Source organism: Macaca thibetana, chromosome 9 (assembly GCF_024542745.1).
Source record: "Macaca thibetana thibetana isolate TM-01 chromosome 9, ASM2454274v1, whole genome shotgun sequence".
NCBI classification, from domain to species: domain Eukaryota; kingdom Metazoa; phylum Chordata; class Mammalia; order Primates; family Cercopithecidae; genus Macaca; species Macaca thibetana.
Genome location: NC_065586.1, coordinates 96,042,785 through 96,070,158, shown reverse-complemented (window position 1 = coordinate 96,070,158; position 27,374 = coordinate 96,042,785). Strand labels below are relative to the sequence as shown.

At 43.4% G+C, this 27,374-nt stretch overlaps 1 protein-coding gene and 1 non-coding gene across 2 annotated transcripts in view; one reads left to right on the top strand and one right to left on the bottom strand.

Annotated features, from left to right (window-relative positions):
• Nucleotides 1-913: 913 nt before the first annotated feature.
• LOC126963508 (small nucleolar RNA U13) lies at nucleotides 914-1,019 on the bottom strand. The gene has a single exon (XR_007729137.1). It is a non-coding gene; the product is annotated as a small nucleolar RNA U13 (small nucleolar RNA).
• A 10,041-nt stretch (nucleotides 1,020-11,060) lies between these two features.
• The window catches only part of DNMBP (dynamin binding protein), a 121,361-nt gene continuing 105,047 nt past the window's right edge, over nucleotides 11,061-27,374 (top strand). The window contains 1 exon segment of the mRNA XM_050805705.1: nucleotides 11,061-11,134. The gene's annotated coding sequence lies outside the window, so the exon portion shown is untranslated.

Genomic DNA, 27,374 nt, shown 5'->3' with positions numbered 1-27,374 from the left:
CCCCTAAACCCAACCAGCCGTCTCAAAAGCAAGGATGTAGAAAGTAGGACAGCATGACTTGGTACAAATCTGCCATCCGAACTGGAGAAGTTAGACTTCCTGTGTCTAGAGCATCATCTTTACACATGTGGTACCACAATTTGTCTCATACACACACTCAACACACACCCTGTATTCCATCATGCCCACCTCCTGCCTGGAATGCAGCTTCATTTCTACTTTAACACTAACTGCATTCTGGGTTTAACCATGAGTAAACATTCCCCCTGAGCAAACGCCTAAGCAAACATCACTTCTCTCCCTGCTCCCAGAAGTTAAATCTCACTACTTATAAAGGCTTCCCCTACCCCCACTGTCTCTTATGCTTTCCCTCACCACGCTGCTACTCGTGAATCCTTTCTCCCACCTTCATTCTGTTCACATACTTCCTGCACCCCTTCACCCCCACCCCACCAGGCCCTGCTGCAGGTGGGGTGTAGCATCACCTAAGAAGCAGGGCCTGGAGCCATTAAGGGATAGGTGGCCAGCAACCCAGGAAGAGCAAAACAGAAAAGGCATTGCTTGTTTCTGCTGTTACGCTGCCTGCCTCCCCTTGCAGAGTTTCAGGGAGGAGGCAAAGAAAGTCACCCCTTGGATCCATGCTCATCCCGCAGGAGGAGGGAGAAAAGGCATCTCTGACTTCCTTTTAGATTGTCCCATGTGAGCTCTTTGGGGTGAAGTCCATCCTGGGCACTAGATCAAAGGAATTGAGTGAGTTTCCTTAAATCCTTTCTGGAATCAGATGAAGAATAAATAAACAAAGAAATAAAGTGACCACAATTTTGTTCTTTTTAAAAATATCCAAATATAGTATTTTAAACACACTGTAGTTTATAGAAGGCTTTTATTTTACAAGCCAATAATTTTTTTTTAGTGTCAAACATTGGTACATGACCAATGTTGTAGCAAGATTTGAGGGAGGTACATCTCACACATGAGCATGAAAAACCAATCATCATGCTTATGACCTACAAAATGACCTAATTTTTTTTAATGGAGGGATAGATAAAGGGCCCACCAACTTTCCTTTTTTTTTTTTTTTTTTCCGATAAGGTCTTGTTCTGCTGCCCAGGTTGGAGTGCAGTGGCACAATCACAGCTGACTGCAGCCTTGACCTCCTGGGCTCAAGTGATCCTCCTTTCTCAGTCTCCTGAGTAACTGAGACTACCGACATGTACCACTATGCCTGACTAATTTTTAAATTTTTTATAGAGATGGGGTTTCACCATCTTGCCCAGGCTCGTCTTCAACTCCTGGGCTCATGTGATCCTCCTTCTTCAGCCTCCCAAAGTATTAGGGCTACAGGCATGAGCCACCATGCCTGACTACTTTCTATTTTGGACTAACTTTCTAATTTTCTATTAAGGACAATTGGTAAAATACAATTGTTATCCATTATCACCATCAATTCATAAATACTCTAATACCAAAAATTAGGAAAGATATAAGCTCAGAACAAAGAAGTCTTGTAAATGAAATTTTTCTCATCTTACTAGGGAATAGTAAATCTTCCATCTTAGACTGGCATTTGTGAGCCAGAAGTTTAAAGATGAAACCTTTAGTGGCATATAACTAAAAGTATTTATGTAAGGATTTCAGACATAGCTGGATTGAGGTGCCTAAGTTAGGTGGTGTGGAATCTCTCTCCATTTCTTGATTTCATTGTCTTCAGTAGTGACTTCATTCTCACACAGTGTCTCCCCTTAAGGCAAGGTGAATAACAGCTCCTTCAAGCTTATCTTCTGTCAGCTATCAAAAGACAAAATTACAACAAATTTAGATTAAAGGTCGAATTGGCTTTTATTTGCAATTCTAGAATTGGGTAACAACCCATTCTATAAGATAGAATGAGTGTTCAGATGAGTTGAGCTGAGAAATTTGACTTTATAAGCAGAAAATGGCTGAAGAATGCAGAAACAGAACAAAAACTGATTGGTTGTTACAAAGTTACTTTCCTTATAAAGGTTAAAGCAGAGGGGGCTGCCTCATCATGCTTCCCAAAACAGGCCTGTTTGGGGATTTGGCTATTATCTCTTTCTTGCCTGATTTCTTGGAAGATCAGATGAATAGCTTAGTTTTGGCTTGGTGGAAACTTCGGTATGAGTAACTCCATTTTGGTTTTCTCTGTTAAGCCTAGTGCAACAAGAGCTCAGTTCCACCCAATGGCCTCCTATAAATTTCATTTAACACAGTTTAGCAACAAACTATTGATTCTTGAGCATGAATCTCAATAGCACAAACTGGATTATGTGCCTATCTCTAAAACTATCACAGTGACTCTGGTCAGTCTGGGGTCATATGATCACTCCTTGGCGGTGGAATGGAAATATGGGGGACTGAGAGTATAGATGAGTTGTTTCCCATTAAAACAAACAAACAAAATCACTAGGAGGTCAAGGCAGGCAGATCACTTGAGGCCAGGAATTCGAGACCAGCTTGGCCAACATAGCAAAACCCCATCTCTACTAAAAATACAAAAATTAGCCAGGCGTGGTGGCACATGCCTGTAATCCCAGCTACTTGGGAGGCTGAGACAGGAGAATTGCTTGGCCCTGGGAGGCGGAGGTTGCAGTGAATGGAGATCGCGCCACTGCACTCCAGCCTGGGTAACAGAGTGAGACTCCATCTCAAAAAGAAAAAAAAAAGGAGGAATGATGGTTGTGGACAAAACAACAAAAGAGCATTACAATTTTGTTGAATTTAAGCACCATTTTGATTTTACTGTGACTTTTTTTCTGTTTTATTTATCTTTCATTGACATATAATAATTGTATGTATTTATGGGGTGCAATATATGTATACATTGTATAATTAGCAAATCAGAGTAATTAGCAAATCCATCATCTCAAATATTTATTACTTCTTTGTGGTGAAAACATTCAGAATCCTCTTTTTTAGTTAATTTGTTTTTATTTATTTTTATTTTTTATTTTTTAGAAGGAGTTTTGCTCTTGTTGCCCAGGCTGGAGTGCAATGGCACGATCTCGGCTCACTGCAACCTCTGCCTCCCGGGTTCAAGCAATTCTCCTGCCTCAGCCTCCAGAGTAGCTGGGATTACAGGCATGCACTACCATACCCGGCTAATTTTTTTATATTTAGTAGAGACGGGTTTTCACCACGTTGGTTAGGCTGGTCTAGATCTCTTGATTTCAGGTGATCCACCCACCTCGGCCTTCCAAAGTGCTGGGATTACAGGCGTACACCACTGTGCCTGGCCCTTATTTTATTTTATTTTTTTTGGAGATGAAATCTTACTCTGTTGCCCAGGCTGGAGTGCAGTGGCACAATCTCGGCTCACTGCAACCTCTGCCTCCCAGGTTCAAGTGATTCTCCTGCCTCAGCCTCCTGAGTAGCTGGGATTACAGGTGTGCACCACCATGCCCAGCTATTTTTTGTATTTTTAGTAGAGACGGGGTTTCACCATGTTGGTCAGACTGGTCTCAAACTCCTGACCTCAGGTGATCCCCCAACTTCGGCAAAGAAAGTCACCCCTTGGATCCATGTTCACCCCGCAGGAGGAGGGAGAAAAGGCATCTCTGACTTCCTTTTAGATTGTCCCATGTGAGCCCTTTGGGATGAAGTCCATCCTGGGCACTAGAACAAAGGAATTGAGTGAGTTTCCTTAAATCCTTTCTGGAATCAGATGAAGAATAAATAAACAAAGAAATAAAGTGACCACAATTTTGTTCTTTTTAAAAATATCCAAATATAGTATTTTAAATACATTGTAGTTTACAGAAGGCTTTTATTTTACAAGCCAATAATTTTTTAAAATGTCAGACATTGGTACATTACCGATGTTGTAGCAAGGTTTGAAGGAGGTACATATCACGCATCAGCCTCTCAAGTAGCTGGGATTACAGGCACACGCCACCATGCCCAGCTATTTTTTGTATTTTTAGTAGAGACAGGGTTTCAGCATGTTGGCCAGGCTGCTCTTAAACTCTTGGCCTCACGTGATCCACCCACCTCAGCCTCCCAGAGTGCTGGGATTACAGGTGTGAGACACCATGCCCAGCCATGGTTTTTACTTCTGAGTGTGAAAGAATTCTCTGTTTTCCAGTAAACCAATTCAAGCTTCTGCAAGTAGATAGGAAGAGGAGTCCTTAGGCATCAGTATATCCAATATATTAAGAACAGCCCTGAAGATGAACATGATACAGTCTTTTCTTTAGAATGTAGAAGCTTTCTTACAGGGTCTGTTCTCTTCCAGGAAGAACAAAATAAGACCTGGTCTTACTCTTTCCAACCGGGGTCTATCCCTAAATGAAACCAAATGGCCTCTGTTGTCTTCTAGGAGTTGGCCTTGTCCTAGCTCAAGTCCACCAGACAGATGCCCTCTGTGAAAACCATCCTGACTTGACCAGGTGTGGTGGCTCACGCCTGTAATCCCAGCACTTTGGGAGGCCGAGGTGGGCAGATCACCTGAGGTGAGGTCAGGAGTTCGAGAACAGCCTGGCCAACGAGGTGAGACCCCCGTCTCTACTAAAAATACAAAAATTAGCCGGGCATGGTGGCGGGCGCCTGTAATCCCAGATACTCAGAAGGCTGAGGCAGGAGAATCACTTGAACCCAGGAGGCAGAGGTTGCGGTGAGCCGAGATCACGCCATTGCACTCCAGCCTGGGCAACAAGAGCGAAATTCCATCTCAAAAAAAAAAAAAGAAAACCATCCTGACTCCTCCTTTCCCTGTGAGATCTGGTCACCAATCTTCCTCTGTCCACCTCCTTTCAACTTGAATTCTCACTGTTCTTAACCTTGGCCATGAGACTCCCAGGTGCATTGTGTCAACATTTTGATGAATAGTTGTTAGTATTTCCATGTGATGTCTGACATTTTAAGATGCAAATCTATGTCTTCCATGTTCTATCACTAGGTTGTTGGATCGCATCTTCTTTAATAATAGAAATAAGCATATATTAACAGTGTTTTATCTGCACATCCCCTCCTCCCACCACCTTGGAATTTGGGCCCCTGGCTATTCCAGGATAAACGGTTAGCTGACACGCCATGAGCAAGGCCAGCTTTGATTAGTTTCAGCAGCTTGCTACTCTCATCTGCTTGCCATTGCAAGCAACAGCTTATGGCTGTGACATGGTGCATTGTGGGGGGAAGCCAGAGGGAGCTGCCTTTGATATGGGGCCAAGCCATGCCAAACTGTTAGTTCATGGTGCAGCCCCTCATAACCATGATAGAACTTCACTTACAGTATATCCTGACAGGTTGGATTTCAGTTCAGACAAGAGATCAAAGGATGACACACCCAAATAGTTTTAATCGATTAGATGAATCAAAATGTGAATTGAGCCATTCTGTGTTTTGGTTTATTGAGGATTATTCAGGGGGGAAAAACAATATACTTTTTAGTTTTAATATGACATATACAGATATAATCCTTGTTGTTAACAAGGCAGTTCCACACACATTTATCTCTTTTGGTTCTTTTCATTTCAGTCCCTTCAGTTGGGGATATTTTAATCATGTCTCAATACATCACCTTATCACAAAAATCAATTTCTTTACCATGGCTCACTAAGCCAGGAATGACCTACATACGGTTTGTTAGATGGTTATTATTCAGCCGGGCACGGTGGCTCATGCTTGTAATCCCAGCACTTTGGGAGGCTGAGGAGGGTGGATCACCTGAGGTCAGGAGTTCAAGACCAACCTGGCCAACATGATGAAACCCCATCTCTACTAAAAGTAGAAAAATTGGTCCAGTGTGGTGGCGCATGCCTGTAGTCCCAGTTACCTGGGAGGCTGAAGCAGGAGAATCACTTGAATCCGGGAGGCAGAGGTTGCAGTGAACTAAGATTGCACAAACTACTGCACCCCGGCCTGGGCGACAGAGTGAGACTCCATCTCAAAAAAAAGAAAAAAAAAATATAGTTATTATTATTATTAAGAGACAGGGTCTTACTATCTTGCCCAGGCTGGAGTGCAGTGGCTATTCACAGGCACAATCATAATGTGCTGCAATCTCGAACTCCTGGGCTCAAGTGAGCCTTTCACCTCACCCTCCAGAGTAGCTGGGATTACAGATGCGTGGCACTGCACCCGGCCCTGTTTGTTTTCTAATTTCGTCTCATAAAACTGCCTCCCTTGTTCACATGGCTTCTTTTGTGTTTCTGAAACTTACTAGATGGCTTTCTACTTCAAGACTTTGCACCTGCAGTTTCTCCTGCCTGAAGAGCTCTTTACATGGCTGATTCTCTCTGTTTTTGAGATGGGGTTTCACTCTGTCACCCAGGGTGGAGTGCAGTGATGCCATCACGGCTCACTGCGGATCGTGGGACTACAGGCTTGAGCCACCATATCCGGCTTGATTCTTTCTCATTATTCAAGTTTCAGGTAAATGTTACATCCCCAGAGGGGATTTCCCCAACTATCTCTATATTCAGAAAAGGTTCTCATCCCTCACTTTGGCCTTTATCAGCCTAGATTCCTTATCTAAACCACATGACATAGAAGCTGTGTGGAGCGAATTGTTTTCTTAGTTCTTTCAAGGACTGAGTATAACTTGTGCCGTTCTGGTTGCTGTTGGGGTCAGGTGAACTTCTTCTTTGCCCTCTGAAGTTTTGCTGAAAAATCAAGTCACAAAAGGCAGATTAATTGGAGAAAAGGCACACACATCTGTTTGACAATAGTGTTATGTGACACAGAAGACCAACCCCTCAATGGGGTACAGAAGCTTATGGACCATCTTGAGGCTACAGAAAAAATGGTGGCTTTGGATGCTGGCAAAACAGGTTATGGGAGGGCAAAGAAGAGGAATTCTACTGAGGGCAATAAATGATTAGTAGGGACAATTCAATGAACTTGAGGAACGCAGAATGGTCTGGGACAAAGTCTATTGGGCCCACAGACCAGATAATGGTTTGTGGTAAAAGTCTGTCCAGTTTTATTGACAGACTTTGGTCTTCCCTCTTGCAATATGGGTTCAGTTAATCAAAACTCAGGAAAAGGACTAGAGATAATTGTTTTATTCTTTGGTAGGTCAGGACTTTGGACAGATAAGGAAACTTCAGAGAATACGATGCTTTGGGAGAGACAGTGAAGAGGCGCAGGTGCGGGGAGGTTGAAAGGGATCTTGAGGGTGCTTTTTCAGCTTAACATGTACAAAGCACCATATTTTACGATATTAGTTTTTTTTTTTTTTTTTTTGAGACGGAGTCTCGCTCTGTCGCTGGGGCTGGAGCGCAGTGGCCGGATCTCAGCTCACTGCAAGCTCCGCCTCCCGGGTTTACGCCATTCTCCTGCCTCAGCCTCCTGTGTAGCTGGGACTACAGGCGCCCGCCACCTCGCCCGGCTAGTTTTTTGTATTTTTTTTAGTAGAGACGGGGTTTCACCGTGTTCGCCAGGATGGTCTCGATCTCCTGACCTCGTGATCCGCCCGTCTCGGCCTCCCAAAGTGCTGGGATTACAGGCTTGAGCCACCGCGCCCGGCCTACGATATTAGTTTCTAAGCCCCAACATTGCATAGGAGAGAAGTTAACTCATTACATACAACAAGTGCTTAGGGCACTAGGCTTTAATTCTCTATGATCCAATCTATCACATCAGTTGGTTTGTTTCCTTCATAACACTCAACTACACCCCATGATTATCTGGATTATCATGTTTATTTCTTTATTGTCTGTTACCCTACTCTAGAATGTGAGTTCCATGAAGGCAAGGATCTTGTCTGTGTTGGTCAGGCTGAATGCCAAACACCTAGCATGATGCCTGTTGCATCACAAGTGTACAGTAAGAATTCAATGATGAATGAAAAGTATAAAACCACCTTTGCAAAAATCATAACTGAGGAACTTATGAAGTGAAAGAAATTAGACCTAACTGACCCCATCTTGCTTCTAATTAAGTTGTCCTTGTTCATTCCTGGGCATAGGCCGAACTAACTTTGGGAAAGAATTCACTTCATGACTCTGAAACAAAATTGATAATAGCCCTTTCCCAAAAAGACCCCCTTCTTGCCTGGGGGCCAGTGTGCCTTTGCAGGACTAACAAATTAGCTACAAGATTAGAAATGACTGTTTAAGGCCAGGAGCGGTGGCTCACACCTGCAATCCCAGCACTTTGGGAGACTGAGGTGGGTGGATCACTTGAGGTCAGGAGTTTGAAACCAGCCTGGCCAACAATGTGAAACCTCATCTCTACTAAAAATACAAAAATTAGCTGGGCGTGGTGGTGGGTGCTTGTAATTTCAGCTACTAGGGAGGCTGAGGCACGAGAATCGCTTGAACTTGGGAGGTGGAAGTTGCAGTGAGCCGAGATTGCACCACTGCACTCCAGCCTGAGCCGTAGACTGAAACTCCATCTCAAAAAAAAAAAAAAAAAAAAAAGAAAGAAAGAAATTACAGTTTAGGGGTCATGCAGCCTCTGACTCCAAGAGCCTGAACCTCCCCAAATTGTTCCTGGGATAACATCACTATTGCAAAACCTAAGATCGGTGTTTGAGCTATTTTGCAGACCCTGCACTTGATGGATCCGCTGATACCACACAGACTGGTAATCTGGCTCAACCAGTTCTGCATTGCACCCGGGAGCAGAAAACAGCGGGAAAACCTCCTTTTGACCCCCTATGTTTCCATCTCCAACCTGACCAATCAGCACTCCCCACTTCCCAAGACCCTACCAGCCAAATTATCTTTAAAAACTCTGATCCCCACAGGGTCAGGAGATGGAGACAATCCTGGCTAACACGGTGAAACCCCGTCTCTACTAAAAAAATACAAAAAAAATTAGCCAGGCATGGTGGCAGGTGCCTGTAGTCCCAGCTACTCGGGAGGCTGAGGCAGGAGAATGGTGTGAACCCGGGAGGTGGAGCTTGCAGTAAGCTGAGATTGCGCCACTGCACTCCAGCCTGGGTGACAGAGTGAGACTCCGTTTCCAAAAACAAAAAACAAAAAACTCTGATCCCCAGGCCAGGCACCGTGGCTCATGCCTGTAATCCCAGTACTTTGGGAGGCCGAGGAGGGTGGATCACCTGAGTTCAAGAGTTCAAGACCAGCCTGACCAACATGGCGAAAAAAAAAAAAAGTAAAATGAAATGCTTGATTTTTCATCTGAATTTCATATGCCATACTTGACTCCAAACAACATTAGAAAGCTATATCCACAGAAAACAAAATTGTAGGCAACTGAATAATAAGTTGTTATTATTATTTTGGCTAATAACATTATCCAAAAATAAAGACAATATATTTGCAATGTTAATTACTTTCTTGAGGAAAGAAAAGTCACTTGTTTTAAAGTATTTATTTATTTATTTGAGATCGAGTCTCGCTCTGTCACCAGGCTGGAGTACAGCGGCGCGATCTCAGCTCACTGCAACCTCTACCTCCTGGGTTCAAGCGATTCTCCTGCCTCAGCCTTCCGAGTAGCTGGGACTACAGGCACACGCCACCATGCCCAGCTAATTTATTTTCAGTAGAGACGGGGTTTCACCATGTTGGCCAGGATGGTCTCGTTCTCTTGACCTGGTGATCTGTTGAAAAGACACTGTTTTACAGGCAAATGAAGCATTTGCTAAGAATTTTAATGCATCTCAGAACATTGATATTTTACTATAAAATATTCTTTTTACAGTGTTAACATGCTTCAAAAAGCAAAGGAAAAAAACAGTATGGTGGTTTCTCAAAAAATTAAGCATAGAATTACCATATGACCTTTTTGGGTATATACCCAAAAGGATTGAAAGTAGGGGCTCAGATATTTGTACACCCATGTTCATTGCAGCATTATTCACCATAGCCAAAAGGTACAAACAACCGAAATGTCCATTGAAAGATAGGATAAACCAAAGATGTTATATCAATTGAGTATTATTCAGCCTTCAAAAGGAACAATGTTCTAACGCATGCTACAACATGGGTGAACCTTGAAGACGTTATGCTAGGTGAAATAAGCCATTCACAAAAGGACAATATTGTATGATCCCACTTATATGAGGTATCCAGAGTAATCATAGAGACAGAAAGTAGAATGATGGTTACTAGGGGCCGGAGAATGAAGAGTTAGTGTTTAATGCATACAATTTCAGTTTGGGAGGATGAAAAAGTTCTGGAACTGGATGATGGTGGTGGTTGCAGAACAATGTGAACGTACTTAATGCCACTGAACTGTATACTTAAAAAGGATTAAAATGGTAAATTTCATGTGATGTATATTTAACCACAAGTTTTTAAAAAGCAAAGGAAAGGAGAAACTATATGCAGTATGGGGTCAGATTTGTGAAATATTTATTTTTGTTGTGCATGCACAGTGATAGACTCGCCGCCTTCTTCAGAATCCCCTAGGGAGATCCCAGAAACGTGAGGCGCAGCAATTCCAGCAACATAGTCAAGCTGTGTAACTTCGTGATCTTTAACAAACAACGGGAGTACTGCGGGGATTCAGAAACTGAGTGGGAGGAGTTCTCTCAGCCCTGCCCAGTTCTTGCTTTCTGTCATTTCTTGCTCTCAAATTCTCAAAGATGTCCTGAGAGACTTTCCTCAGAAAAAACTGGGACAGATAGAGGCGAACCCCAGCCAGTATTTTGTGGCATAATAAGGGAAACTGCCTAGGAGTAGCAAAGAGGACAGCATCACACGCATACAGGAATCGAGTTGGACTTCTCTGAATGGAATTTTGACTTTTTTCTAGGTTGGAGGGTGGTGTCGAGGGTGGGGAAACAGCAAGAGGGGAGGAACAGCAAGCTGGGGCTGCACGTAGGACTGCGTGAGGCAGAGGCTGGACGAGCCGTGTCGGCGCGCCGCGGCGGGAGCGGGCCCCCGTGCCTCAGTTTCCCCGGTGGCGTTCTGGGAGCGTTGTCCCTCTGCTGCCGCGAGGCGAGCAGGGCCGGGCCGGCCGCCAGGGGGCGCGAGCGCGGGGGCGGGCGCCGGGAGGTGGGCGCTTGTGCAGCGGAGCTTGGCGCCCCCGGTGCCGCGCGGACCGCGCCGGCAGAGGCGGAAGCCTGGGCGGGAGGCGGAGCGGCGCGCTGACTCACACGGGATCGACCCGCCCGCCGCTTCCAGGGGCGGAGGTGACAGCGGGCCGGGGACGGGCGGCTGCAACTGCCTGCCTCGCCGAGGGACCGTCGGGCGGTCGAAAGCAGGTCAGAGGCTAGGCTAGGCCAGGCCGGGGCCGGACGGGGGCCGGGCGGGGAGCGGGGGTTGCGGTCCGGGGCCGCGGGTGGAGGGGACCCGCACCCCGAGAGACGTGCCGCGCCGCGCGGTTAGGCCTGCATCGGCCCGTTCCCCGCGGCGGCGCTGCGCTCGGTGGGTCGGGAGCCCGCGAGGGACAGTGGGGCGCCGCGGGCCCCCTCGCACTCCTGGAGTCCCCAGGAGTTGGAAGGGCGGTCAGAGCGATGCGAACGTGGGCTTTTCAAGCGGTGTCAAGCCCAGGGCTCTTTCACTGCACCGCCCTGCCACTCCGGCAATGAGGCGGAATTTTGAGAGCTGGAAAAATAATTCAGCATTAGTCCACCCGCCTTATTTTACAGATGCTCAGAGCCTTACGGCACAGGAGGCAGTGATTCTGTGTCAGGGAGACAGGGACGTTCCGAAGCAAGGATTAGACCTGTTCCTCTGGAGATGCAGCTTTGGTGATGGTGGAGTTTTGCAGAAACCCGCGGACACCCGCGTTCCTGCTGCAGGCACAGATGTCCACCGGGCATCAGTATCTCAAAGGGTGGTGATGCTGTCCCTTGAATAAAGGAATATTGAGGTTACCAAACAGGCCAGGGCCTGTTGCAGATGAGAAGTATAGACTTAAAATTTAAGTGCAAAAACAACTTTAAATGTAATGTCATTATTACTGCCTGTCTCATTTGTACTGTAATGAAGGGTAAATATTTTTGGCACTCACTTATTCTGGAATATTGGTAGAATCTCCATCAGACCTTTAGGTCTGTTTTATAGTAATTCTTTTACACTAATATGAAGATCTTGTATTAAAACACTTTCATAACCAGTGATGCTGTAGTATGTGGCAGGCGAGTGGTAACGCTAATATTTAGGGTTTGAGCAGAGTCTAGCTCTGCTTGTTTGCATAGCTGAGTTAAAGGGATGAGCAGGACTGATTAATCTATAGTGGTTTTTGCTAGACTGAAGTACCTGACGGCATTCGGGGATCATTTCTCAGTTGGTGTTGCGTTTATTACTTTCACAGCATGAATACAGTCATGGTGATCAGCAAGTTAGTTTATTCTTTACCCATTTTTCTCTAAAATATTGAATTAAAGGATCTCTAAGGTCTTCTCTGTCTCCAGAGTTCTCCGATTTTACATGTTAACTTGAAACACGTCACTCATTGTGACAAAAATATTTTAAGAAGAGAAATTTTTTAGAATTCTGCATAATGAGGCATAGCGAATCTTCAAATTCATTATTCTCAGCTCTCTCAGTCACTTTATCAGGGTTGGGCTAAAATAAGTGAAAAGTGACTTTTCAAATTGCAGATACTTACGTGTTAAATTCACTTAAATTCAGAGACCAATGGAGTGATTTGTGGAGGGTGGAGAGTAGCTCAAGTCTAGCTTGGGAATGGGGTTGGTGCGGTGCCACTGATAACTTTTGCAATAGGCCAAGAACATTCTGACTCAGAGAATGTGATAAGTTGACTTTTATACAGTGTTCGTATTGTGTATTTTTTCGGTTGAGATAATAATCTTCATAAACGGTCTGTTTAAATATGTACCAGTTATTTATGTGTCTTGCAGCCCCAAGGCAAAACATTTCCCTTTTCTACGTTCCATCAATCTCTGCCTCTTTTCTGGCTCCTGACTTCAGGTGATCCGCCTGCCTCAGCCTCCCAAAGTGCTGGGATGACAGGCGTGAGCCACCAAGCCCAGCTTTTGGCTTATTTCTAGGTTTAGTATTCTGTTGTTTCTAGAGTCAGCTAATGGATTACCTACAACATGGTGTTATTACGAGATTATCTCCTGTGAAATTCTGGAATGTGCTTGATCATCTGCCAAAGCATCCTTAGAATTCATTGAGAATACTTCTGGAAAGTTTTGCAACACCAATTCAATTAATATGAAATCGTTTCTTATTATACCCACTCTGGGAAACGTCTGAATAAGCTTGAAAGATTGGTTAATTTAGTCTTGTTGGTCAGGAGTTAATTATGAGATATTAGTTTCTTGCCTGGAAAGGCAGAAAGTTCTTAAGTAGCAGCAGTAAAATGAGCTCTTTAATGAAAGAGCCGTTAAACAAACCAAGGTGTTAACTTTTAGTTGTGTACTTTATCCTCCCTGCTATGAAAGGCAGCTGTGGGAGGTGAATAGAGTAGCTAAAATGTATTATTTCATTTTTAGATTTCTAGGTCTTCTGACTGAAGGGCGTGACCACCAAGAACTGAACCAGCACTTGAGGGCAGGCACATAGGGCATTGCGCAAGGAGTCTGAAGGCATGGCTTTTGGTCCTTACCTGTTTATTCACTGAACACATTCTCACTGAGCACCTGTGTGTGCTGAGATGGTGGGCACCTGTGTGTGCCGGGAGGGGGAACACCTGTGTGTGCCGTGGGGCACCTGTGTGTGCCGGGGTTGTGTATGCTGTGGGTGCTGGGAGGGGGAACCAGTTTGAACAAAACAGACAAAGCCCTTGTGGAACAGACACATTCTAATCGCGTGGAGACCGACAAATATGTGAATGAATAGGTCAAAGGATCATAATGCTATGGAGAAATTTAGAGTCAGGAAAGGGTAAGAGTGTGTGTTTGTGTGTGTGTATGTGTATGTGTGGTAGGGGATTTACTTTTTATATAGAGGGGTCAGATAAAGCCTCTACTGAGAAAACTCTTTTTTTGGAGACAGAGTCTTGCTCTGTCACCCAGGCTGGAGTGTAGTGGTGTGATCACAGCTCACTGTAGCCTCAACCTCCTGGGCTCAAGCAATCCTCCTATCTCAGCCTCCTGAGTAGCTGGGACTACAGGCTTGTATCACCACACCGGGCCAATGTTTGTATTTTTAGTAGACATGGGGTTTCACTATGTTGCCCAGGCTGGTCTGGAACTCCTGGCCTCGAGCGATCCACTCACCTTGGCCTCCCAAAGTGCTGGGATTACAGGCCTGAGCCACCACACCTGGCCTAATTCGTGATTGGAGACTGGAGGGAAATGAAGTGAGCCGGAGGCAGTGGGATGAGCAGGTTCCAAACCCTGGTACAGGAGCATGCTTGGTGTGTGAGGGGTGGCAAGGTCATGGTGGCCGGTCAGTATAGATGTGGGTTGGGGGAGGTGGCAGCAGATGAGAGTGGGTGGGAGTGAGTGTAGGTCATTGTAAGGATTTTGGCCTTTACACTGAGTGAGGGGGAAGCCATTAGAGAGCTTTGAACAGTGAGGTGGATGATGACTTATGTTATAAAAGGATCACTCTGGCTGCTGGGTTGAGACTAGACAAGAGGAGGACAAGGGCCGAATCAGGGAGACCTTTTCAAGCTAGAGCTGTGTGAGTCACACCATAATTCTTCCCTGAGTCTTTGTTTCCTCATCTGTAAAATAACTGGGCCCCCTCTTGCTCAAGAATTTTAAGTTTTCAAGTAGTGCAGGGTATTATTTCTACAGGGAGGCAAGAGGATTGCGTAGGAAGAGGTTCTGAAAGTAAATCGCTTCAGATGACCTGAAAACTTGACACCAACCTGCCTATAGCTGAATCATCCCAAATCAGGAGGTAATCAGGCCTTTTTCAGTCAGGTTGTCAGGTCATGAGAACAAAAACACTGTTTCGTAAATATTCTCTGCTGATCCCTTTTGTACTTTGCTGATCCCTGAATTTTCCCTTCCTGATTGAAAAAGGATGAAAAGCTGTTACTCATCAACAGAACTGGCACCCAGAGTAGCTTTTGTTGTTTGGAAAATTGGGAACTTTGGGGAAGGAAACAATTCTGTGTTTATTGTAGGCCATTCGAGTTTTTCTTTTGTAACACGCAAGGAGTCTAAAAGATTGGTTTTGTTTTAGAATTCCTTGTCCCAGTCATCTCATACCTCACAGGTGTTCATTCTTAATGCATTGCACGTGTTTCCTTTTGTTTACGTAGGAGCTTGCAAGTGGGAATGTTTGTTTTATGTGTATGTATCTTGATTTATAATGCTTTAATTCATTTTCCTCTATGTAGTGTTTTCTGCTTTTTTTTTTTTTTTTTTTTTTTGAGACTTTTGAGACAAGAGTCTTACTCTGTTGCCCAGGCTGGAGTGCAGTGGTGAAATACTGGCTCACTGCAACCTCCACCTCCTGGGTTCAAGCCATTATCCTGCCTCAGCCTCTTCAGTAGTTGAGATTACAGTCATGTGCCACCATGCCCAGCTAATTTTTTTGTATTTTAGTAGAGATAGGGTTTCACCACGTTGGCCAGACTGGTCTCGAACTCCTGACCTCAGGTGATCCACCTGCCTTGGCCTCCCAAAGTACTGGGATTACAGGTGTGAACCACCATGCCAGGCCTTTAAGTAGTGTTTTTAAGATCTATCCATATTGTTACGTGTCTAATTCTCTGCTTTGGAATGCTGTGTTATACCCCGTGCTGTGTGCATCCATTGGTTTTTCTTTATCTGGTCTCTGTGTCGTGAATGGATACTCAAGTTGTTCCTACTCCCTAACACCATAAATATTGCTGCAGTGAATATCTTCCTACATATCCACTTACAAAGTTATATAATATTTCTGTGGAATTGCTGGATTATAGGCTTGCAGGGACTGAATTTGATTAAATAGTGCCAGATGCCTCTCCACAGTGGCTGCCCCAGTCTCCGTGCCTCTGGAAGTATTAATATTTGAGGACTCCTGTGTCCTCATGTCCCACCAGCAGTCACCTCTTTCCAGCTCTCCATGTTTTTCAGTCTTGTAAGCACAAAGTGATATCTTGTTTTATATTTCTTTGATGACTAGTGATTTTGAGTATCTCTTATACAGATAGCTTCCTCTGTAAATCGCTTATTCATGTCTTTGGCATTTTCTGTTGGAGTTGATATCTATTTTGTTGCTGTTGACTTGCAGAAGTGATTTTATAATATAGGTATTCCCTGTTATGTTTAGACTTTGCAGATGTCTTCTCATTTGGGCATCTTGTCATTTGGTGATCAAATCTTCTCATTTGGTTCTCATTTGGTCTTTGCCATCCTTTGATCAAGAAGTATTTTTAATTTTGATGTAATCAGATAGATAAATTCTTTGATTTGTGGTTTATGGTTTTAGAGTTTTGTTTAAGGAACTCTTCCTGAACCCTAGGTCATATCTATGTCTTTAATCTCTCTAGGGCCCACATTTTCATGTGTTAGATAGGAATCCAGCCCTATTTTTCTCCATTTAATGACCCAGTTTTTCTAATAACATATCAACAAAATACATGCTTTCCTCTATGAAATTATATCTCTTTCTCATTTATGGTTTCCATGGATACACTTGTCTGGCCCTAAGCCTTTATTTTGTTGCATTAGTCTGTCAGTTCTTACTTCATTTTTTTTATTGCTCTGATTTTATTACAGTGACTTTGTGGTGTGTCCTAATGACTGGCACAGCAAACCATCCATCGTAAAGTTTATTTAGCTCTTCCTGGACCAAAATTTATTTTTTCCATATAAAATTTGGAATAAGTTTACAAGGCTACCCAAACATCATATATACATACATACATATATACATACATATTTATATATATATATTTTTTTTCTTTTGAGACCTTGGGTCACTCTGTTACCCAGGCTGGAGTGCAGTGGCACCGTCATGGCTCAGTGCAGCCTCAATCTTCCAGCTCAGGTGATCCTCCCATCCCAGCCTTCCGAGTAGCCGAGACCACAGGCATGTGCTACCATCCCTGGCTAATTTTTTTTTTTTTTTTTTTTTGGTAATTTTTTTAGAGATAGGGTCTCCCTATGTTGCCCAGCCCAGTCTTGAACTCCCGGGCTCCAGCAATCCTCCTGCCTTGGCCTCCCAAAGTGCTTGGATTACAGGCACGAGCCACTGTGCCTGGCCAAAAAATTATATTTTTGAGGAATTTTTATTGGAGTTTATTGAGTTTATAAATTATTCGAGGAGAGTTGGCATCTTTTTTAAATTTAATTTTATTTATTTTTATTTCTGTTTTTGTGTGCCATGTTGCTTTTTTTTTTTTTTTTTTTTAAGACAGGGTCTCTCTCTGTTGCCCAGGCTGGAGTACAGTGGTGTGATCATAGCTCACTGTAGCCTCCACACCCAGCTAAATATTTTTCTAAGTTTTTTGTTGTTGTAGTTGTTGTTTTAATAGAGATGAGGTCTCACTCTGTTGCCCTGGCTGGTCTTTAACTCCTGGCCTCAAATGGTCTTCCCACCTCAAAGTGTGCTGGGATTACAAGTGTGAGCCACTGAAATAGTAACTCATTCCATCCAAGAGCATATAATGTGTCTTTCCATTTATTCAGCTCATTTTTCTTGACATTTTTATAATTTTGGAAATAGTTTAAAACTAACAGAAGAGTCCTGAGAGTATGTTTTCTTTGTATGCTTTTTCCCCTGACCGTTTTAATTGTAGACATCATGTCCCTTTAATCTCTAAATACATGCTTCATCAGTTCATTTTTAAGTTCTTTATTAGAGCTTTAAAGTTTTCTTCATAAAGGTCTATAAGGGGCTGGGCATGGTGGCTCATGCCTGTAATCCCAGCACTTTGGGAGGCCAAGGCAGGCAGCTCACTTGAGGTTAGGAGTTCAAGACCAGCCTGGCCAACATGGTGAAACCCCATCTCTACCAAAAATATAAAAAATTAGCTGGTGTGGTGGCACACACCTGTAATCACAGCTACTCAGGAGCCTGAGGCAGGAGAATTGCTTCCAGTTAGTTATTGGTAATTTAAGAAAAATCGTATTGATTATGTTAAGCTGATCTTGTATCTAACAACCCTACTTCACTGTCTTTTTTTTTTTTTTTTTTTTGAGACGGAGTCACTCTGTCGCCCAGGCTGGAGTGCAGTGGCATGATCTCTACTCATTGCAACCTCTGCCTCACAGGTACAAGCAATTCTCCTGTCTCAGCCTCTAGAGTAGCTGGGACTACAGGTGCATTCCACCACGCCCGGCTAATTTTGTTTTTTTAGTAGAGATGGGGTTTCACCACATTGGTCAGGCTGGTCTCGAACTCCTGACCTCAGGTAATCCACCTGCCTCAGCCTCCCAAAGTGCTGGGATTACAGGCGTGAACCACCACACCCAGCCGCTTCACTGTCTTATTCAACTAGTTTATTGATTTGTTTGTGTTTATTTTTTCTTTTTCTGGTAATCCTACCCTTTGAAAACAGTATTAACTTGGTTGCTTCTTTCCCGTTCTTTCTTTTTTTTTTTCTTCCTTTTTTTTTTTTTTTTTTTTTTTTTTTCCGAGATGGAGTCTCACTCTAGCTCGATCTCTGCTTACTGCAACCTCCGCCTCCCGGGTTCAAGCGATTCTCCTGCCTCAGCCTCCCGAGTAGCTGGGGCTACCATTGTGTGCCACCACACCTGGCTAATTTTTTTTTTGTATTTTTAGTAGAGATGGAGTTTTACATGTTAGCCAGGATGGTCTTGATCTGACCTCGTGATCCACCTGCCTTGGCCTCCCAAAGTGCTGGGATTACAGGCGTGAGCCACCGTGCCCAGCCCTTTCCCGTTCTTATACTTCTTATTTGTTTTTCTTTCCTTACAGCATTGGCCACAACTTCCAGAACTGTGTCAAAACAGCTGCTACACTAATGGGCATCTTTGTCTTATTCTCAGTCTTAAAAAGAATGAGTCTGAAGATTTTCTATTTCATATAATGTTTGTTTTAGGTTTTGTATATAACCTTTATCAAGTTTTAAGGTATTACCCTCAATCCTAGTTTACTGAGAGTTTTCATCATAAATAGGTATTAGGCCTTACCAAGTACTTTTTCACGATCTTCCTTGAGCAACTAAGATGGCATCAGGAAGGTTGTATACCAAAATCCTAACCCTATGCTGACTTTGTTTCAAGCAGAAGATATTTATGAACACTACTTATATAATTTATGGAAAGCATCCCAAGATTCCAGTACAAGTTTATTTCACCATTAGGTCAGCGTTTTTCCTCCTGGCATTAAGAGTCAGAATTTAAATAGCTGATGTGAAGAATGAGAGAAAGAGCTATACTCAGGATGATAACTTTTGTTGTCAGCATGATTGTAAATATAAGATATGTAAAATTATAGTTTCCTTACTCTGAGGATCAGTCTTTACTCCAGGTATAAATCTTACTAAATTATATCTCAAGAAATATTGAGATGGCTCCTCAGTAGAGCCATAGATAGCTGTTCAGCAGCACTAACTGCTAGGATGTTGGGCAGTGAAATCTCGTGGCCAGTTCTTCTCTTTCTTTTTCTTTCTTTTTAGACTAGCCATTTTTTCCTAATTGTAGAACTTATACCTCTTTATCATAGAACATTTGTAAAATATAGAAAAGCAAATCTATCATCCTGCCTTTTAGCACCAACCCCTGTTAAAATGTTGGTTATTTCTCTGTCTCTGTTTTTTTTTTTTTTGGGAGTGGAGGAGGAGAGGGCACTTAAAATTGCACCATGTAATTTTGTATCACCCCTCCTTTTTCAGGGCTAGATCATTAACTCATGTTCATTTTGCTTTGATTGACCCTCTGGGGGAAAAATCAATAGAAAACTTATAATTAACTTGTAGCAGTGGGGTGATAGCTTGCTCCTCTCTTGGAACAGGTTATGCCTGAGGGAGCCTCCGGGCATGAACAGCCCAGAGTCGTTGTCAGAACTTGGAGCAATCCTAGCCCTAAGTCCAGCAGACCAAAAACTAGCTTAAGGGTGTGGAGGGGAGAAGTAGTACTTTTGAGGTCTCATTGCTTCAGTTCAGTCCCCCAAGTTGTCACCTTCCTTGTCTAGATCACACTTGCTTTCATCTTTCAGAAAATAAATAGAATGGAGAAAATGGTCATTTGTTTTCTTTTGACTTTGAAATAAAACCTAGCATGGGCCGGGTGCGGTGGCTCACACCTGTAATCCTGGCATTTTGGGAGGCCAAGGCAGGCAGATCACTTGAGCTCTGGAGTTTGAGACCAGCCTAGACAACATGGCGAAACCCCATCTCTACCAAAAAATACAAAAACTAGCTGGGCATGATGGCATGTGCCTGTAGTCCTAGCGACTCGGGATGCTGAGGTGGGAGAATTGCTTGAGCCCGGCAGGTGAAGGTTGCAGTGAGTTGTGCTTGCAACACTGCACTCCAGCCTGGGCGACAGAGTGAGACCCTGTCTCAAAAAAAAAAAAAAAAAAAAAGAGAGAAGAGACAACAAAACCCCATCACAATTGTTGTGTTTCCCTAATCACTTTTTGCCAGTGTGGAAGTGACAGAATTCATAGGTGAACATCCCTATGGTGAGGAGATTCAGTGTCTACCTGCCTTCCTTTGTCACTCTCCATCCTTTTTTTTTTTTTTTTTTTTTTTGAGACAGAGTCTTGCTCTGTTTCCCAGGCTGGAGTGCAGTGGTGCCGTCTTGGCTCACTGCAACCTCCGCCTCCTGGGTTCAAGCAGTTCTACTGCCTCAGCCTCCCGAGTAGCTGGGATTACAGGCATGCATCACCACACCTGGCTAATTTTTGTATTTTTAGTAGAGGTGGGGTTTCACCAGGTTGGCCAGGCTGGTCTCAAACTCCTACCTCGTTATCTGCCTGTCTCGGCCTTCCAAAGTGCTGGGATTACAGGCGTGAGCCACTGTGCCTAGCCCTTTTTCTTTTTTTTCCCCAATGTCCTTTGGTGTTGAAACTGAAATTCTCCATTCCTGTACCTTGCTCTGTTTTTTTGTTTTTGTTTTTTTTTTTTGACATAACAGGTGTCACTTTCTAAAACACGATGGTCTGCCATCCCAATTCCTCAAGGAGAAAATTCTTCAAGGGCAGGAATCTTTGTTTTGTTCTCTGTTCATAACCCAAGCCCACCTCGAACAGTGCCTGGTACCTGATGTGCCCTCGACAGATGAATCTATAAGATGAATCAACCTGTAAAGAAGCCACGCTGTGATCCAGAGAAGGGCCATCTAAGGGGAGAGGAGTGAGAGAAGAAGGCTCTCTTAGCTTCCTTTCAATGCATAGGTTCAGCAGGCTAGCAGAATCCCCATTTTTGTCTTTGACATTGCAAGTGAAACCGTCCACCCAGACACACAGAAATTAGCTCTCTGCATCTGTTCTAGCCCCTCCTGCGGAGGCTGCATTTTCCCGAAAGTAGCATGTGAATGTTTGTGTTGCTGACAAACACGTGGACTGGGAGAAAATAATCAGCGCTGACATTCTAGCCGTGGGTCTGGGCCCAGCGTGCATTCTGCATTGTTTTCATGAGGTGATTCTCTTAGGATAAATGAGCAAGCCTCATCAGCAGAAAATGTTGCAATGGATGTGCCGAGTTATGCTTACCTCCCCAGCGTCACACCCCAGGTCCTCCTGCTTTCTAGTTGGTTCTTTCCTCCCCTCCCGTGCAGTGTGGAAACTTTAGCTTTTCTGTCATTTCTGAACAATAAGTATTCGGAACAGTAAGTATTCTAATCTGGTTCAGAATTGTCATGATGAACAGTTATGCCTTGCATACCTGATCACTGTTTTCCAAAGCAAGGCTTCAAATTATATTAATAGCACTATATAAAATGCTTTAAAAAAAAAAAGCTGCCACAAATACAACATAATGGTGTCCTTGAGGCCAGTGTCACACACCCAGTCTATCCTGTAGAGGCCATTGCTTGGCTCATATTCCTGAAATACCACTTTCGTTTATTATTCTACTGCCTGACACTTACCAGTGCCTACCACCTCCCCCAGTAAATTTTAAACTCTGCTGCCTGCCTAGCCCTCAAGTCTGGCCCAAATCCACTTATATAAAGTAGTCCCTGCTTATGCACAGGGGATACATTCCAAGACCTCCAGTAAATGCCTGAAACTGTGGATAGCACCAACCGTATATATACACTACGTATTTTCCTATGCATACATGCCTGCGATCAAGTTTAATTTATAAATTAGGCGCAGTAAGAGATTAACAACAATAATAACAAAATGGAATACTTATAACTCTCTATTGTAATAAAAGCTATGTGAAAGTGGGCTCTTTTGCTATCAAAATGTCTTAGTACTGTACTCACCTATTTTCAGACCGCAGTTGACCGTAGGTAACTGAAACTGTGGAAAGTGAAACCATGGATAAGGTGGGGACTACCGTGTGTAACAACAACAATAATGTAAAAACAGCAGCTCATATTTTAGCTAGCTACCATACTAAATGCATTGTCATTTAATCATAAAATGATTTTATGAGGAAGGTACTGTTAGAATCTTCATTTTATAGTTGGAGAAACTAAGGTACGGATTATAAGAAACTTGCCCTAAAGTTATACCACTGTTAAGTGATAGAATTAGAATTCAAACTCATGTCTGTTTACCTCCAAAGCCCGTGATCTTAACCATCTTGACATAGTGGGCTCCAGGTAAACGAGTGCCTGAAGACAGTGAGTGACTTGTACAGTCCAGCAGTTAATGAGATTGTCCTTTTTCAGGGTATGCGAGACTAACTCACCAGCACTCGGTTAGCTGTGGAGGGAAGGGAGGATTCTGTCTGGAGCTGGAACTGCTCAGGGAGCCCCTCCCTGGATTCTGCACTGACAGCTGCAGACAGAAACCACATGGCACCTCAGAAAGGAGAAAGCTTTGAAATCATCCAGGTAGCATTCTTTGATTTTTCAATCCTTTTCATAATAAAATAGTATTTAAAATGTACAAAAATGAATAAAGAATAATACATCTGATGTCCACGTATTCAACACTCAATTTAAAATCTAGAAAGCTGACTTGGTTTCTATATTCCATCTCCCTTTGCCGTTTTATAGATCTTTTGGTTCTAATGACTTAAAGAAAAAAAAGGATTCCCTTTTATTTACATATGACAACAATACCATTATTGTCACCCCCTAAAACAGCAGTAATTCCTTAATGTAATCAAGAGTCTAGTCAATGTTCACAATTTCCCACTTACCTCATTTTTCCTTAAACAATTTATTTGTTTGAATCAGGGTTCAAGAAAAGTACATGTATTTAGTTAATGTGTTTCTTTGTTTTTTTTTTTTTGAGACGTTTTGAGACAGAGTCTCACTCTCATCCAAGCTGGAGTGCAGTGGTGTGATCTTGGCTTACTGCAACCTTCGCCTCCCGGGCTCAAGCGATTCTCCCACATCAGCCTCCTGAGTAGCTGGCATTACAGGCGTGTGCCACTTTACCCAGCTAATTTTTGTAGTGTAGTAGAGATGGGGTTTCACCATGTTGCCCAGGGTGGTTTTGAACTCCTGAGTTCGCGCAATCCGCCACCTCGGCCTCCCAAAATGTTGGGATTACAGGCGTGAGCCACTGCACCCAGCCGTTAATGTGTTTCTTAAATGGCTTTTGATTTATGCTTTTCCTTTTTTTTTTGAAATGGAGTCTTGCTCTGTCGCCAGGCTGGAGTGCAGTGGCACGATCATGGCTCATTGCAACCTCTGCCTCCCGGGTTCAAACGATTCTCCTACCTCAGCCTCCCAAGTAGCTGGGAATACAGGCACGTGCCACCACACCCGGCTAATTTTTTTGTATTTTTAGTAGAGATGGGGTTTCACTGTGTTAGCCAGGATGGTCTCGATCTCCTGACCTCGTGATTCACCCACCTTGGCCTCCCAAAGTGCTGGGATTACAAGTGTGAGCCACCACGTCTGCTTTTTTTTTTTGAGATGGAGTCTCACTTTGTTGCTCAGGCTAGAGTGCAGTGGCATGATCTCAGCTCACTGCAGCCTTTGCCTCCTGGATTCAAGCGATTCTTGTGCCCCACCCTCCCAAGTAGCTTGAATTATAGGTGTGAGCCTCCATGCCCAGAATAGAGACATGGTTTTGCCATGTTGCCCACACTAGTCTCGAACTCCTGAGCTCAAGTGATCCGCCTGCCTCAGCCTTCCAAAGTGCTGGGATTACAGGCGTGAACCACTGCATCTGGCCTCCTTTTTTAAATTTAAATTTTTTGCTTGCAATTTATTTGTTGAAGAAACTGATTGTATATTCTCTAGAATTTCCCACATTCTGGACTTTTTCAGGGTCTCTGATATAACTTTGCTGTTGTCTCTGTAGTGAATTAACTTACCCTTTAATCTGTTGGTCACTGCAGGAGGTTCCAAGTTATTCAGGCCTCCATAAATAGAAGGGATTCACTGGACCTCGTAGTTTGGTCTGGCCCCAAGGTCATTTCTGAGGAGTCTTTCAAAATGTTCCAGGTGTCAGGGAATGACATTATCAACAGCAGGCCATCTCTAGTAGAAAACATTCTGCTTCAGAAGGAATTTTACAACTGCTATGTGGAAAGGCATTTTCATGTTCCCTAGAGTTAGGGGAGAAAATCGTTAAGAGAATAAGCACCCTGGTTTTCTTCTTTTAGACAGTGCTTGTTGCTTTAAGGATTTCTGGGGCTCAGTGCCAGAAACTCCTTGGGATATTATTGTCTTACAGTTTAGATCTGCTTATCAGGAAACATCTGAGAATCCCTAGAGGGTCAGGGAAGAGGAGGAGGATGAGTTTACATTAAAACCAGACTTTGTTAGTGCCTGTTAGAGTCCCGTATTTTTGAGCAGCTATATGGGCTGTGGAACATAACGCTCATCCATATGTTTTGCAAGCCCATAGTTTTAATTACTTGTTCTTTTTGCTACCAGTGTCTAGATGTTTTTCAATAATTACAATATCTGGACTGCTGTGGACACGAAGAAATCCAGTTTTGTTGTATTTTTCTTTTAGTTTTGCTGCCTTGACCTACTAGTCAGCTGTGATAGTTCTGCGGGGTAGTGAGGCAGTATTAAAGTGAAAAGAATGAAAATTGTTGAAGTATGCAGCTGTGTTTGGATTTATTTAGTGATTTGAAGGGTATAAGAATAAAGTATCTCAATGTCACTATTTTCATTTAAAGTCAAATGGTTAATAAGTCAAGACTAAAAATCTAAACTAGAAAAAGGCATTCAATAAATTTATTATAATCCTACTTAATACTTTTATTAGTATTTTACTAGCTGGTTATTTTAAGTAAGGATTTTGCTTTGATTAAAGACATTAAAAACAGTAAGTTGTGAAAATCTTTTGGGTTGAATTTTTTTAATAAATTTAGTTGGAGTCTCACTTTGTTACCCAGGCTGGATTGCAGTGGTGCAATTTCGGCTCACTGCAACCTCAGCCTCCCGGTTTCAAGTGATCCTCATGTCTCAGCCTCCTGAGTAGCTGGGATTACAGGTGGGTGCCTCCATGCCTGGCCAATTTTTTATTTTTGGTAGAGACAGGGTTTCACCATTTTGGCCAGGCTGGTCTCAAACTTCTGACCTCAGGTGATCCACCTGCCTCGGCTTCCCAAAGTTCTGGGATTACAGGCGTGAGCCACTGTGCCTGGCGACATGCTTTTAACATAGGATTTGGGTTGAATTTTACCAGTATGTTCAAACTTTATTCTTGTATACCATAGGTGGGATTCAGGCTTGGTGAATATTCTCTTCTTATGATTCCAAATGTTTAAAAATTAAAATATAATTATTATTCACAGTAAGTGTTAATCAGAGGTGATTTGCTAGTTTACTGATTGTTTTCCCTGCAGTGATCAGCTGACAGTAAAAATAGCACTTCATGTTCACAAGTGTTCACAGGTAGCAATAATACATACAGGAGATAAGTATTTGAAAAGCAGTCTGTAAATGTAATTGTACTGTAATGTGTCCACGTGGCCTTGCAGAGAACTGCCCATTGTAGATCAATGCCCACTGTGCCTGACATGTGGCAGCACCTGGGTGACTCCACTGTCCCTTCTTGAAGACAGACGTGCTTATTATTGTTGCAACAGTCACTGGCCCCAAAACACAAAGGCAGTCAGACAGTGTTTATATAGTTGCTCTTCCAGATTAAGTTTTTCACATTCTTATAGAATAGTCTGTCTCTCTGTGTGTTCACTTTTATTTCCGTCCATCATAAGACACAGGTGCTCCAAGTCAAATATCTGCAACCGCTCAGGCCCACCAGCACTTCGAAGCTCACCCCATGAAATGCCCCCAACAAGCCTCTTTGGTCATGACTTAAACAAAATTGGATGTCTTTTTCCTAGATTCCCCTGCCAGTATTTTGGTGAGGCTAGAGCTTAGTGTATATGGTAGGTAGAGGGTGTCAAGAAATGAGGTCAAACTTGTGTGCAGGGACTAGCTCATGACAAGCTTTGTATGATCTGCACACAAGTTTTAGACACTTCCTACAAGTGATGGATGGGGAGCCTTAGAGGAACTTCAAGCAGTAAAGATGGATAAGATTTCGGTTTTGGCCAGGTGCCGTGATCATGCCTGTAATCTCAGCACTTCAGGAGGCTATGGTGGATGGATGGCTTGAGCCCAGGAAGAGACCAGCCAGGGCAACACAGGGAAATCCATCTCTACAAAAAATACAAAAATTAACTGAGCGTGGTGGTACACGTCTATTGTCCCAGCTACTCGGGAGGCTGAGATGGGAGGATTGCTTAAGACTGGGAGGTCAAGGCTGCAGTGAGCTGTCATTGCACCACTGCACTCCAGTCTGGGCAACAGAGTGAGACTGTCTCAAAAAAAAAAAAAAAAATTTGTTTTCGGGCTGGGCACATTGGCGCATGCCCAGCTACTTGGGAGGCTGAGGCTGGAGGATCACTTGAGGAGGAGTTTGAGTCCAGCCTGGGCAACACAGCAAGACTCTGTCTCTTTAAACAAACAAACAAAACCAGTTTTAAGAAGATAATCCTAGTTGGGTGTGGAAAATAGGACAAAGGCAGATAAGACTGGTAGGCAGCCATTTAGGAAGGGATTGCAGGAGCCCCATAGAAAAGATGGTGACAATCATAGTTTGATGTGTTTAAAGGATTTAACAGTAATGCCAATGTTTTTCCTAGAAGTACAGGATATGTTTTAGAAGAGTCAGTAAATTGATTTCATATCCCTCTTCTGTTTCTGGAAGGCATTTGGCAAAAGCTTTCTTGGACCCATATGCAGGGATTTCATTTATACACTTCTGCCAAATCCTTGTGGGTCTGCTGTGAAGACACAGCTCATTTAGAGCTTAGAGTAGAGGGGCACGTCAATTGCATTGTCCTCGTGACCAGTAACCACAGAGTCACATTACTCCCCCTTCCTCTCAAGAAGACAGCAGCAGTTTTGAGAAGCTGGCCCTGCCCGGAGCCTGCTGCCTCATCCCTATTATTTATGTTCCCCTCCGCCTGGGTGATGATGGTCATCATTGTCATCACCTGCTGTTGTCATCACTGTTCTCATTGCTGACATTTACTGAGTATTGTATGTACCATTTGCCAGGAAATGTATTAAATGT